This window comes from Mirounga leonina, unplaced genomic scaffold (genome assembly GCF_011800145.1).
Source record: "Mirounga leonina isolate KUSES-001 unplaced genomic scaffold, KU_Mleo_1.0 Mir_168, whole genome shotgun sequence".
NCBI classification, from domain to species: Eukaryota; Metazoa; Chordata; class Mammalia; order Carnivora; family Phocidae; genus Mirounga; species Mirounga leonina.
This window is the reverse complement of record NW_023270426.1, coordinates 75,542,984-75,555,486: the sequence shown is the minus strand read 5'-3', so window position 1 is coordinate 75,555,486 and position 12,503 is coordinate 75,542,984. Positions and strand designations below refer to the sequence as shown.

Below are 12,503 nucleotides of genomic sequence, written 5' to 3'. Positions count from 1 at the left end.
CTACCAGTTATCTGAGAAAACACAGGGGTGTTACGAGGACAATGTTTATATCCAAGGCCGGCACCACTGCTGAGTCCTTTATTGTCATTATTTAAAGAGGTTAGTAGCTTAGAATTTTATGCCAGAAATGCCTGGCTTTGAATCCCAGTCTCTCTAACACCAGGTGTCTGACATTAGATAAGTCACTCCACCTCTTGGAATTTCATTTATTCTCATAAGTAAAATATGAAAAATAACACTCATTTCAGCAATCTCATTATAAGGCTTCCGTGAGATATTACATGTGAAATAACTGATGCATTATAAGTACTCAATTAAAAAAAATGGTACATATATTTAGTTTTTATATAGTCCTAGAATTCATTGAGATATCACTAGGCCAGTCCATTACTCCATAGAGGTACTGAGGTGGAGACTAAAGGCTTCAAGACTCTCCCTTGAGTCCCACAAAGCCCTGTTAAAAATCCTCTTATATTTCCCCTGAGCCCACCTTCCCTTAGCACCCACACTGCCTGCCCCACTTCTGATACTCTCTGCCATACTATTACTCTCAGTGAGTTTAAAAACAAGTTTACTCTAGTTTTACGACATTCCACATGGCTATGCCTTGTTTGCACATTCAATAAAAAATAAAAGCTCCTTGAGAGAAGAGACAACTTATTATCCTTCACCTGTGTTTTCCAAACTTTGGAATTTTAAAGTACAGAAGGTGCTTAACTAATGTATGTTTAATGAATGAAAGAATGAACAAAGAGATGAATAAGAGCATTCATTTGATTACCCTAGCCTTCTTCAATTTCCATCTACTGCATATCTTCTATTCGCCCTGGAATCCATTGTCCACCCTTCTCCATCCTGCCCCAGGAGGCCATATCAACATGCCTCTTGTTATCTGACTTCTGAAAGATTTGGCCAATGAGAGGCAGTGGCAGGAGACTGGAAGGTGGGCAAGAAAGTGAGGTCTGGACTAGGAAGTTCTCTTTATATAACTGCTCTTTCTGAGTTTCTATAACTGTTCCATCTATCTAAGGCCTAGGAGTAGTGACTCTCTGCTGTTGCTAGCCCTGGGAATTTTCCTACTAATTCCCCAAACCCTACCCACACCATTATAAGTAATACACTTTTAAAACTACCCTCAAATTACCCACTTTGGATCTGCCATCCGCCCACCCAAAGGACACTAATATATCTCATATATATGAACTTGGATAGATCTAAGTGTATCCTATTCTAGATTAGGACTTGGACTCTGTTTGTTTTAGAAGAGCAGATTCCACCACTCCCGTTGGTAAACTTCCATTGTTTCACAACCACACCAAATTGCTCTGAGCCTGCTATAACTTGGGCAAACAAATTAGGATGAAGCTGTCCATGGTCTCGAAGAACTAAACAAGTTATTCATAGGAATTACAGAACTTAGCAGACATGAGCCATTGCTGACAGTTAAATGTTTTTAAGAAGAGTAAAATAAAATGTCACTTCATGGAAGAAACTAAAAATACTTTTGAAAGTGTATATGGTGCATGAGTTGTTTTTCCTACTCTTAGTTGCCAGGCTGTGGGTGTTGAAAACTCTTCAGAAGATTTGGTCTGTCATGTTAGATGGTAGATGGCAAAAGAAATTCTCTAAAAATTTTCAAGATGTTCATTCCATTGTCTCTTGTTTAAGTGAGAATTATAGAATGTTGGATCCAAAAATAATTTGTGCTGGTGCAGTGAAGACCACTTGGCAGCTCCCAGGGAGGACAGGTTACCTGTGGAATGGTGTCTCCAGACTACCGCTCCTGGCTCTCAGGCCACCACCTAGATCACTCCTGCAACTGATTCTCATGAACACAGGGCATTCTCTGTCAAATACAATCTTAGAAATGGCAAGGCAGGTTCAACAAATTGGAATTTTTATAGGAAAAAGCAGTAAAATATTTTTCATTTGCAACATTAACATGTCCAAAGAAGAAAATTTTACAGATAAAAATAATACAGATAAATGAGAAAGTAAAAGGAGGATTTATGCCCAGCTGTAGCTACTCCAGTCACGAGGGACAGATGACAGCTGGGCTGGTGGTGAGTGGCCCACAACAGCTGCTGGTAGTTGAGATGAGTTTGCTCCTCAATCCCAAACCTTTCCTCAGGGGATTCACAGGAAAGCCAGTATGGTGAAACTCAAGTGAGGAATGAAGTACAAAGGCTACCTACCTGGTATCTATAGATGGCTATATGAACATGCAGCTTGCAAACACAGAAGAATACATAGATGAAGCATTGTCTGGACATTTGGGTGAAGTTTTAATAAGGTATAATAATGTCCTTTGTATCAGGGATGTTGAAGAAGAGGAAAAAGATGGGGAAATGAGAGAATAGCATCTTTTGTGAGGAATTTTTAAATATATATTTCTAGAAAAATAAACCTGTTTTTTTTTTTCTTTTTCTGAAGAAGAAGGAGGAGGAGGAGGGGAGGAGGAGGAGGAGATTGAAAGGCTTCTGATTGGTTGACCTGGTTCCACTGACACCACTAAACATCTATCTTCAGTTCCCTGATTTCACAACATGGAGTTTCTTGGACACTCCCAAGGAACATCTAGATATTCTGTGTAGTGAACAGCCCTTCACACTTTACATGCCACTCACACCTTCCCAGCTTCCTGGCAGGATGGTATTCAGTGGTCTGTGACTTAGTTTGTTGAAGTTAATGACCTCAACCAAATGACCTCTTCCCAAGGCAAGCACTGCTTGAAGACCACAAACTCTCTTTGGTATTCATCATTCTGGGAATCACCTCCCAGAGTCTCTCTCCCCAAAAGGGAAGAGAGAGACCTTGTGTTTGGTCAGGTGGACCAAGTGCATGCAAAGTCTCTGCAGAGAAAGTAAGCAGCATCTACAATTGGCCATAAATCTCCCTTCTGTTTCCAGTTTTCAAACCAATTATTTTTCTGATTTATTCATTCAACAAAAGTTACGGGTATTGGATATACATCCTTGAACCACTCAAACAAATTTAACTCTCTCATTCTAGAGAAGGCAGTTAAGAGTAATAAAAGAATGAACAAAACAACTACAAAAGTCCAATCATCTTCCTGTGCCCTGGTTTCAAAGAAAACCATGAAAATTGAAGCCAGGCCTTGGGCCACACCACTATTACAACCCCTGCCACCAGGTACAGACGTGCCCTATCCCAGAGACACACTGAAGCTAGACCTAAGAAAGCTGCTGGAGTTGCAGGTGCATTGGGGGGTAGAAAGTTAATACAAAATTTAGGGTGGTAGGAGTCTCTGACCTGTAGATGAGACTCAGTCCTCTTGGGTCTGTAGGACCCCACATGGTTTCCAGAGATTCCTAGAAAGAAATGTTTGCATGTACCCACAGTAGCATATTCCAGGGGTGTGATGCCTTGTAGTGACACGGTGCTTGTCTTTGTGTCTAAACCAAACTTAATTTGTCTTGTACTGTTCTCAGGTTATTAACACCTAATTCTGTAATAATTCCTTCCTGCTTAGTTTCATGTCTCTATTCATATTATGGGAAATATAAGATTTTGGCAAATGAGTATTACTTGGAGGAACCATGTGTTAGTTGCCAGTTTATCATCCCTTGGAGAGATCCTGGCTGAAAGTGAATCCGAGACGGAGGAAAGCAAAGGTTGGATGTGGAAAGAGGGACAGATACCTGATCACACAGGTTATTATTTTTATGACTGTTACTGCTGTTGCAGTTATTGTGGATACATGGGTAGAAGTTCAATGTGACATGGCATCTGAGAGTTCTGTGTTCCAAGTGCTACCCACTGCTGGTGCACATCCGAGCCCCCTGTGGAGCTTATGACAGGACATGTATTTAGGGCCTTCCCTTGGATATTCAGGTTAGCAAATCTGAAGTAGGGCCCAGGAATCTTCAGTTGAAAGAAATTCTCCAGATGATTCTGAAGTAAAGCTGGCTCCAAGAACCACTGATCTCAGCCGATTTTATCCTCCAATAGAGAAGCACATTAGTGGTTCCTGTGGAAGCATTGGTGCCCTGGAGTTCCCGAGCCCATTCATTCCATTAGTGGGCAAGTCCATGTACATATCACATGCAATTATTATAATGCTAAACGTGGTCCTTTTGCACTTCCCCACTTTGATACTAACTTGTTCCCAGGAACAACCCAGGACCAGTTTTCTCCCTCCTTTTCTGTTAGCCATTTGTGTGTGTGTGTGTGTGTGTGTGTGTGTCTGTGTGGCTAGAGGGAGGGAAGAGAGGGAGCTCCTCAGCAGTTTCGTTGTTCTTCATATGGCAGTTTCTGGACTCTTCTGAGCATCACCCAGAAGGGTAAAGAGGGTTTAAAATATGGTTCCCTGGAGGCTATGTTTGTTGGATTGGGACTGTAAGATAAGTTACTCAGGTCATATTCCTAGTAACACACACACCTCATAATGGCCTATGCTCCCTAATTCCTTCTTCCCTCCAGCTTCCTGAACCACCCTGTTTCTCCTTGAACATCAGCATCAATATTTCCATGTTCTCTGAAGACACACCTTTGATTAGATTCATCATGCCATGGGAAGGTCAGTTCATATCCCGCAGTGGAACAGTATTCAGTGGATATGTAAAAGGTCAGACAAGGTGGAAGGGAAGCAGGGAAATGTCACACTTAAATGAATGATACATCATGTTCATCAGAGGTGTTTATACTAAAAGGAAAATAAAACTATGATTGCATGTAAACAGAACCCTTAATGTAACCTAATCAATGCATTTATGCTGCAAAAGAAGCCAGAATCCAGTAACACATTATAAAATACCTACACATTGTGGAGGGGCAGAGTTGTCAAACCAGGTCTATAAATTCTCAGCAACAGACACATACTGAGCTTCTATCTGGTAACTGTATTAAAACAGCAAAGCTTATTAGTCATTGCTTTTTAACTAAGTAGCAACACCCCAAAGATCTACTGTGAAAAGACAAAGATGTGTGTGAGTAGAACTGAGTGGCATTACTGAAACAAATGTGTAGATTGATTGAAAGCAAACCTAAACTGGATTTTACCCCAGATACCAGGATGGTCCTGTGGACTTTAGCCAAATGTCTTTAAGGAAAAATGCAACCTCATCCTGGTGTGTGTGCATGTGTGAGAGCATGCACATGTGTGCATATACACAATATTTTTAAATTAAGAATGAAGTATTTCTGGATACATGGCCATTAATCAAAATTTGTAAAAATTTTAAAACCCCAAATTCCTGTTAAGGCCTTTTACAGAAGAGAGAACAAAGATGTCTGAGGAGGCCAGACAAGGCTGCTATACATTTTCTATAGACTGAATGGTGTGTCCCCACAAAATTTATGATGAAACCTAATCCCTGATGGGTTGGTATTTGTAGATGGAGCCTTTGGGAAGTGCTGAGGTCATGAGGTTGGGGCCCTGATGAATGGGATTCGTATCATTATGAGAAAGACCCCACAGAGCTCTCTCTCCCCTTCTACCCTGTGAGGACACAGAAAATGGCAGTCTATGAACCAGAAAATGGGCTCTCAGCAAACACGGAATCTGCCAGAGCCCTGATCTTGGACTTCCTGTCTCCAGAACAGTAAAAAATACATGTATGTGGTTTACAAGCTACCCACTCTCAGGTATCCTGTTATAGCATCCCAAATGGACTAAAACAACCTTCATGGTTTTAAAGTACAGCTCCATAGCCAGAGCCCTCAGGTAAGGTAAAAAGACATGGGCTGATGTTAGCTTTGGCTACTTACAGAACAGCTTAAGCCTACAGTGGTTGTTCAACATGAGACAATATAATCATGGAATAGCTAAATACAATCTGTTACATTTTTCCCAAAGCAGCAAAAATGGGAGCATCTGTCATACTGTCTGTTATTAATACATGATGTACATCGAGGCGTGTAGGTACATACGAAGGAACAGGGACGTGTCAACATAAGGCAGAGAAACAGATGGTATGCTCCTTTAAACATGTTTTCTTGTCAACTTTGGTAGAACAAATGCTCCTTCTATGCTTTAATTTGTAAAGTATATATTTATTTTTAAAGTGAGAATGTCTACCACATAAAGAAAAAAAATTTAGTAGCAGTTCAGTGTTTCTTAAAAATGATTTATCTCTTGTGCAGCACTTTCTGAGCCAAGTAACCAATTTTATTTAAAAATTGAAAAATGACAGAGGATTATTTTTAGAGCAATTTTTCTACTCATGCCCTGTAACCTCTAAAGAAGTCAGGCCCATGATGACATGCACAGAAAGCAACAAAATTGTCAACATCTATATTTATTTCTTGAAGAGGACTATCTAATCAGACATTAGATGATGCCTTTGTGACCACGATTCTCAAATGGATGTGATTATTCTATCTTACTACTTTTAGAAATATGATTTACAGCTCCCTTCTGCTTATTTTTCACTCGGTATGTCTATTATGTTTCCTTTTAAAGGCTGTATTAAAAAAAAAAAAACATTTAACTTAATGTAAAAGCAGAAAAAGAAATTGGCAAGCTGGCAGAAACAATTTGAGGTAAAAAAAAAAAAATATTCAGGGAACATGAGTTTCAGATATATGACTGCTATTTGTCCCAGGCCTGGATATGCTTTCTTCAGCTCTAGGGCCTGTGGCCTCCCATCTCAGCGAGGTCCAGAGAGAACCTGGCTGGAGTGATCTAAAGCTTGGAGCAGAGGGAGCGGCCTCCTGGGCTTCGGTAATATTCCATGTTACCTTCTGATGTCCCTGTCTATCATGGTAGCTGGACCCGAGAATGATTCAGGACTCCGCAGGCTCCTCCCGGGGTGGGGGTGGGGGGGTGGGGTTCCTTTTAGTATCCTCGTCTCAACATGTAAGGGAAAGCTTCACACTGATCCATTTAGACACTTGCTCACAAACATCCAGTGACGTGTCATTGCTGCCAGGGGTCCTCCCCAGTTTGAATGCTGTTTTCCTCTCTGTCCTTATCACCCTCTATGGCTCCTGAAGAGTGCTATGCATTTTGTTGAAGGAAAATCTGCCATATTCTCCCTTTCCAATGTCACATATTCTCCCACGTGGTCCCCTCTGCCAGGAATGAGCCACCTATCACCTACCTACCTATTCTATTTCAGTTTAGCCCCCACCTTCCCTACAAAAGCCTCCCTGATCCTTCCAAATAGAAACCACCTCTCAACAATCAGATTAAAGGCTTTTTATTACCATCTTCAGTGGCCACTGTATTGATCATCTGTGTACACAATGGTCTTCTCCCTCGAGGAGAAGAGTCTTGAGGGCAGTTACCGCCCTGATGGCTCTCTCATGTCTCGCATGACTGAGCACAGGTCTGGCAGAGAGAAGCTGCTCCAGAATGGTTGGCTCAATTCACTGCTCAGTAAAGCTCTTGTGCCCAGTTTTGGGAAGTTGAGAGTGATGAGTTCTAGCCCAGAGGGTGCTAAGAGGTGAGGACAACTCTTGGATGAGTTCATTGTCAATACCATAACACACTGACCTCCAGGAGGAACCACAGTGTCAGCAGCCACACAACCTTGATACAGTCACAAACAGGTTCCTGTCATGTTCTTATGAGAGGCCTCTCTTCCACGTGGTCAGCTGTTGTGTGCACCTGGACGACTGGCACGGTCTCCTGGCCCTCCGGCTCTAGCTCACCTGGCACGGATGAGGTCCATCACAACTCAAAGCAAAGGCAGTGGCAGCAGGAGCAACAAACTTCCCTACCTGGGACCCTTCCAAACAAGAAGCAGAGTTCATTTTTGGCCGTTCGGTGGATTGGCACTTCACCCTTCAGGGCTATCTCCTGAATCTATATCCCTGCAACTCATTTTTTCATCTGGGGTGCCACCCACTCCTTTTCAAACCCGCCCCACCACACGATCCTTTGTCAAAATTACAGTTTCTGGCATGGAAACTCTTCAGTCATGTTCCAAGCACCAATTTTCCTCTGAGCTGTGAAAAAACATGAAGACACGAGACAGAGTTGGAGACGTTTGTCAGAAAAAGCAAAGACAACAGGTTGAAATTGACTTATACAGGAAATAATGCATTTTTACTTTTTTATATCCACCTCCCTCTCATTAATATATTCATATAATAATTTTTAAAAAAAAGGAGTAGCTACCAGACGACTGACATTTTCTCAGCATGCGGGATATGCACTAAAGAGCATGAAGAGACAGCCCTCCCTGCGCTCTTGGCAAGGCACTGGGGAGACAGACAATGAGCAATAAATTTAGTAAATAAGTAAATTATATAATTTGCTATGGACAAAAGAATAGAGCAAGAATTCAGGGCATTGGATGTTCTGCGGCAGAGTGTGCAGGTTGTGGGGGTTGTGCAGTGTGCAGAGTGTGCAGATTTGATCAGACTTGGTGGAGGTGAAGAGTAAGCCCAGCGGGAGGTGTGGGGGGAGGAGCAGTCAGGCAGAGGGGTTGGAGAATCCTCAGGCAGGAGTGCTTGGGGACAGCAGGAAGGCCATGTGGCTGGCGCACAGTGAGAAGGGCAAGTAGCAGGAGGTTTGTGCAGTGATAACAGGAAAATGGCCTTCTAAGCTGTTGTAAAGTCTTTGCATTTTCTTTCTTTCTTTTTTTTTTTAGTCAAAGCAGAAAACATTTTCCTTACTGTAACAGAAAAGAGGGAGTGCTTTGAGGTGGTCTGCCCTGACTGCAGACATGACATCGGTCTTCACTCACTTGACACACTGTCCTGGAGAACAGTCAGTTCCACGAACACAGCACTCTAGCGGAACACGCAGGTGTTCTTGAGCAGCCACTCAAGGCAGACCCAGGAAGGAAGAATGAACGTCAGTGGAGGTGGGGAGGGGTTTGAGATTCAACCGAGACCTTAAGCACTACTGTGTGTAAGAAGGGTTTCTAGCAGAGAAAGCTGCTCAACAGTAGGCATTACACAGAAAAGGCGCAACCACAAAATGGCTACCTAAGCGCTTGGGAGGAAATGAGGAGATTGCAAAGAACACCATCGAGAATACCATTTATGGCCTCATATATCTATATGCCAAAAGCTCTGTCTAGGAAATAAAAAAAAAAAAACTGTAAAGAAAACAAATTCATCACTGCCCCTCTAGGCACCTCAGAAAGCTACTTGGATAGAAGTCATGGCTACTGTATCATGGTGGAGACAAATACACTGGCAAGGGGGAAGGTGTAGTCTGTAAATCAAGTTATGGCTATTTATAGAATTTCATGAAGCTGGCAGTGGGCTGATGTGGAGGAAGGACGTGGGACTGTGTTCCCAACACACATGATACCTAACCTGTCTAGTTTTAGCAGCTAAAAACGTTTGCTTATAATGTAGCATATTATGCTTGATACGCTTACCAGAAATTCAAAGAGAAGGATGATGCACTTATTTTTATGTGTTGCCTGGAAACTGTCATCTTATCCTTAGTCAATTGGGTGAATTTTAAAAAGGGGAAAGGAAAAAAAAAATAGGTGCTACAAAGACACTCATGATCCTTCCGCCCTGCCACACACAGCAGAGGGCGCTGGGCTGTGTTTCTCGTATCAGTGTGAGCAAACTGTGAAGAAGGGGTGATGTGTGTCCCATGACTCTGAATCCTTATATCCCCCTTGTTCCCACTTCCTCTGCACACCCCTACCTCTTATAATTTCATGTGGTGTCCCAGAGAGCTGCCTCCTCAACCTTCCAGCCTCTACCCCATCCCAGGGAGATCCCATGGAGGTCAGCAACACCAAGAGTGGCCAAGAGGTCAAGGGAAAGTTAGACTGAAAGATGCCCATTGTATTCAATGACAAGGAGGCCATTTGTGATCCAGGCAAGAGAAGTGTTCATGCAGGGTAGAGGAATGAATGAGAGGTAAGGGACTGAAGCCAGTCAATTTAAGAAATCTGACTACGAAAAGGAGGGGGTGGAGTGAGGCATTTAAATTTTAAGGCAGGAGAGCCTCAAGCATTTTTTTTTAATTGTCTTTTTTTTATTATTATTATGTTATGTTAATCACCATACATTACATCATTAGTTTTTGATGTAGTGTTTCATGATTCATTGTTTGCGTATAACACAGTGCTCCATGCAGAACGTGCCCTCTTTAATACCTATCACCAGGCTAGCTCCTCCTTCCACCCTCCCCTCTAGAACCTTCAGTTTGTTTCTCAGAGTCCATAGTCTCTCATGGTTCATCTCCCCCTCCAATTTCCCCCCTTCATTTTTCCCTTCCTACTATCTTCTTCTTCTTCTTCTTCTTTTTTTTAACATATAATGTATTATTTATTTCAGAGGTACAGGTCTGTGATTCATCAATCTTACACAATTCACAGCGCTCACCATAGCACATACCCTCCCCAATGTCTATCACCCAGCCACCCCATCCCTCCCACCCCCCACTACTCCAGCAACCCTTAGTTTGTTTCCTGAGATTAAAAATTCCTCATATCAGTGAGGTCATATGATACATGTCTTTCTCTGATTGACTTATTTCTCTCAGCAATGACATGGATGGAATTGGAGGGTATTATGCTGAGCCTCAAGCATTTTAAAATGCTAAACGTTAATGGCAAGGAGCCAGTTGCAAGGAACAGGTTGATGATATGGAAGAAAGGAGGGAATAATCAATAGCACAAGGCCCTGAACTAGAATGTGATTTTAATACAAGATGGTACATGATTCTGGCCTAGCCTTTCACCTGTTGCTGAGATCCAGCGAACAAGTGCAGGGAAATGTTTCTGGCTGGCCCCGCACATTCAAGAAGCTTAAGTTTCACCATTCAGTAGGATTCTGAGTGCTGGAGCCATTAAACAAATCTAAGAAATGACAGGTCATCTATATCTAAAGTTATATGATCCAGAAAAGACTCCCTGTACTCTAATACGTGCATAACATTTTCTTAATGTCCTCTGAGGTCTGCGACTAATATTATGATAAGGCACTCTAACCATTTCTGAAAGCCATTTCCACATTAACATTATCCAATTGATTTTCATTATCCAGGGAACTTTTTTTTTTTTCTCTATAGATCTATTGCATCTGCTCTGCCTTTAATTGTTTTAACAGCAAGCATCATCTCCAAGCAAGACATTTACGGAGACATAAATGAGTTTGACCTAAACTCCAAACCCCCTGTGATTTCAAGAGAGCTCAGCTCTGACCAACAAAGACCTGAGCCAAAGGGAATATACTTGTCAGCATAACATATCCCAATGTTAATGGTTTGATTTTCAAAGAGAATCTTACAGAAAATGCAGGTGGGAAAGAATCACTCTGTATCATGCAAATTGGGATATTTCATCCTGGAATTCCTATTCTAGTACATTTTAAAAAATCTTAGGAGCCTTGGATCCTCCTTTCCCCCCACCTAAAAGCAAGCATGCATGATAAACCCTCCTATGATGGCAGCACTGGTGGCCGCCTGGGGACACACAGACAGGGAGCCAGTCTGCCCCACAGTACAGCAGAGAGAGGCTATTCTGGGTTGTGAGTAACCAGTGGCCCGTACATTGTTGCACACAATGAAGGAAAGTAGAATACTCTCAGCCATCAAGTAGAGATTCTGGACTAAAGTAAACATGGAATAACTGAATATACAGAAGCTGAGAATTTTCTGCAAGTGAGTAAAGAATCTGATCATGAAGAAGACAGTAAGAGCATTCACAACACATAGATGAACACCAGCAAACTTGACAACATTAAAAGAGATTCCCAGACCCAACCAGATCAGACCAAAAGAGGTGCAAGTCCCGAGTGACAGTGGGCCAAGTGTTCTCAATAATTAGGGACACCACATTAGACCTGAATATGCGACTCCCCTCGACAGTGAGTACAGTGGTTGATGCTAACACTACAGTATGTCAGACAGGGTTCTCACTGCCCTGTAGATCCAGCATTCCCAATCCCTTCTGTTAAGAACTTGCTCCATCCATTGTTAGTAATAACAACAATGGCTGGATTGAATATACTCAAGCTTATTTCAGGCAAGATTCTGTCGCTTGTATAGAATCTGTCTTATTTCTCTCTTTTTTTTTTTTCCTTTTAAAGATTACTGGAGAGAGAGAGAACACAAATGAGGAGAGGGGCAAAGGGAGACAGAGAGGGAGAAGCTGACTCCCCACTGACCAGGGAACCTGACATGGGACTCAATCCCAGGACGCTGAGATCATGACCAGAGCTAAAGGCAGACGGTTAACTGACCGAGCCACCCAGGCGCCCCATAGAATCTGTCTTATTTCTAAGAGTGCTGCATATTACAGTAGACATTGATTTCCATTTTTCAAGAGAAGACTGGCTACTAGACTTCAGTGAATCATTTATAACTCTTACAGAACACCATGTTTTTATACTGACAAAAAATGTCAAATTTGGGTCATATTGCTTTATGGATTCAAACATGACATAGACCAGTAAAGAAGGAAATTTTACTGTATTAAAAGTAGACGGGGGCGCCTGGGTGGCTCAGTTGGTGAAGCAACTGCCTTCGGCTCAGGTCATGATCCTGGAGCCCCGGGATCGAGTCCCGCATCGGGCTCCCTGCTTGGCGGGGAGTCTGCTTCTCCCTCTGATCCTCC

At 42.3% G+C, this 12,503-nt stretch overlaps 1 pseudogene; it reads left to right on the top strand.

Moving 5' to 3' along the window:
• The first annotated feature begins 309 nt into the window (after window positions 1-309).
• LOC118016512 lies at window positions 310-2,416 on the top strand (annotated as a pseudogene).
• Window positions 2,417-12,503: the final 10,087 nt, after the last annotated feature.